The following is a 2,954-nucleotide window of genomic DNA, read 5'->3' on the forward strand; positions in this document are numbered from 1 at the left end:
TCCATTAATTTTACAATTAATGGTTGAAATGATTACAACTCCACCAAGTCTAGAGGTTTACAATTAATGGTTGAAATGATTACAACTCCACCAAATCTAGAGGTTCCCTAGACCTTTCTCACTAATTCATAAGGGAGAAAAAAAACACAACACAATTTATAAAACAAAAGAAAGTTTCAGCTATAATAAAAGGCTTGCTGGAAGATGCGGCAAGCAATTTATGCCTATGAAAGAAACAAAAATTAAACTATAGTTTTTGGGATCAGATGGTTAAAAAGAGGGTGCCCAGTTTGTCGTAACTGGCAAGGGCGGACACCCATCTCGCATAGCTTTAGCGAGCATTGACCACTCATCACATCCCGTTTACTGCCAAGAAGGATAATTTCTAGCGCCTTGTTTTCACTATTTTATAGTGAGCACGTCGACCCGCTCTCTTGCTTTTTGTCGATGTGGGATAGGTGAAAACGCTGACACAACACAAATTTATTACGCAACCGCCTCAGCTTTGCTTTGCTCAATAACTGTTTATGGACTGGGCCGGGTTTGGGTTGGGCTTGGGCAAGATAATCAGATATTTTGCTAAATTATTTTATCTAAGTTCAGCTTATTCTACATTATATTTGCATCCGATTCAGGTCCATCTGAGTTATTATAAGAATTTCAAGTCGATACAACTAATATATATTTATATTAAAAAGTTAATTAAAATTAAACTATATTACCAAAAAAATTAAAATTAAACTATAAATATATATAATAAAAAATAAATAAATTAAAAAATTAGTTAATATCAATAAAATTCAACAAAAACAATTTTATATAACCAAACAATATGGCTTAATACATCATTTGCCCCCTGAATTTGTCCAAAAAGCTTGATTGCCCTCCTGAACTTTTAAAGTGTCTCGATAGTCCTCTAAACTTGCATAAAATGTTCAGTTAGCCCCCTAAACTTGCACAAAATGTAATCAATTGATCACTCGGTTGCAGAAAAGTAAGTTAAATGTGAAAGATGTATTGCACGAGTCGTATAAAAAGTAAAACGACCGAAATCGGGCTATACGATTCTTAGATTAGAGAAGACAAGTTGTATAATTGAACAAGCAATAACTTCCTTTTTAATATATTTTTGAATTATGTAATAACATTCTAAGATGCGTGGAATACATCTTCCGCATTTAACTTACTTTTTGCAACCGAGTGATCAATTGATTACATTTTACGCAAGTTCAGGAGGCTAACTGAATATTTTATGCAAGTTTAAGAGGCTATTGAGATACTTTGAAAGTTTAGGGGATCAATCAAGTTTTTTGAACAAATTCAAGAAGCAAATAATGTATTAAGCCAAACAAATGTAACAAATATGTATATAATATTTATATAATATAAAGTCTGACTGAGCAGAGTTGGACTCAAATTTTGAGATAAATCCAAACTCAACTATTTTGTGTGCGGATTGAACAGATTTAGACAAAATAAATAAATATACATGTTGAAACTCAATCTATACTAGATCGAACCGACTGAACGAGCCATCGAACTCATGAATATGTTTACTTTGCTCCATAAGATAAATAATTTATCAATATGCTTGAAAATAACACAAGAATTTCGGGCCATGAAAAAATCATTTTGGATTCATTTGTCCAAAGTGCAAATCTGATATGATGGAAAGGAGAACTTCTACATTGAAGTAATACAACTCAATCAATTAAGAAAGAGATGCATACCACCTAAGGAGATTGATTGATGTTAAAAAAAATTAAATAACATTCTCATCCTATATAATTTATGGGTACTTGTATTCATTTAAATATATCAATTAAATAATAAATAGATAAATAAATTATAAATTTAATAAAATATACATAAATTTAATATTTCACAAATCAAATGCTTAAAGTTTTAAATAATAGAATATAAAATTCAATAACAAATACAAATCATCAATTATTTGATATGAGATTCTTCATCTATTCCTTTATTTTTTAGTATGCATTAATTAATATGTTAAGAGAGTAAAAAATATAAATTAACAAATTATAGCGGGTACCCGAGGTGTTACCGTATTATGTTTGTATCCATCATGAGTAATTTTTTAAAATCTTATCCCCATTTAAAATTCTTTTATATATGATTCCATAGAAGAATACAAACTTTTTTGGTCTAAACCACATGTATCCTCATTGAGATAATCCTGTTCGGGACTTAGTCACAGTTAAGGTTCCTCACCCCTTCCTACGGATGTATTTAGTGGAAATCAAATTTGAGATCTTTTTCCACAAACTCAGCATGCGGTGCCAACTAAACTACAACCTGTATGTCTAGAAGAAAACAAATTGGTGTGATAACTTTTATATTCATTTGTAATTAGTATAAATAAACCATAAACACAACGTAACAAGCTAAATTGATATTTTTAAATAGAATTAAAATATAAATTGTCTTTGTGTGTTCCTTCAGGGTATTGGAGGACACGAAGTCCATTTTCATCTTTTTGCTCAAATGCGGAAATTGTTCTACCTTCATGCGTTACAAATCAGTACTATAAGAAAGGAAAATCAATCTAATTCTCGGTTAGATCTTAAACTATCAAAACCATCAATCAGGTCGCTGAACTAAGTAAAAATCATCATATGAATTCTCATCCTATCTTAAAATAAAAAACTGTGACTATTTGATATAGACTATAATAATCTCTGTATTGGTTCAAAATGAGTTTAGAGAAGAGGGTCTGAAATTGTTCAACCGAATAATTTTCGATGAAGCCTCAATTGATGATTGTTGTTTACAATGAGAACTCAATTGATGATTTTGATAGTTTAAATTTCTAATTGATTTTAAAACCATAGTTTAGGGAGCCAAATGAGTACTATGCCGTTACTAATTGAAGGTGATAGGAGGTGGATAATAGGCGACGATGTCTCCTCCTATCGGGTTTTTAGGTAAAAAAG

At 30.6% G+C, this 2,954-nt stretch overlaps 1 non-coding gene across 1 annotated transcript; it reads right to left on the reverse strand.

Moving 5' to 3' along the window:
• Window positions 1–258: 258 nt before the first annotated feature.
• LOC136201798 (small nucleolar RNA Z279/snoR105/snoR108) lies at window positions 259–361 on the reverse strand. The gene has a single exon (XR_010674137.1). It is a non-coding gene; the product is annotated as a small nucleolar RNA Z279/snoR105/snoR108 (small nucleolar RNA).
• Window positions 362–2,954: the final 2,593 nt, after the last annotated feature.

The sequence above is a fragment of the Euphorbia lathyris genome, chromosome 7 (assembly GCF_963576675.1).
Source record: "Euphorbia lathyris chromosome 7, ddEupLath1.1, whole genome shotgun sequence".
Classification (NCBI taxonomy): Eukaryota; Viridiplantae; Streptophyta; class Magnoliopsida; order Malpighiales; family Euphorbiaceae; genus Euphorbia; species Euphorbia lathyris.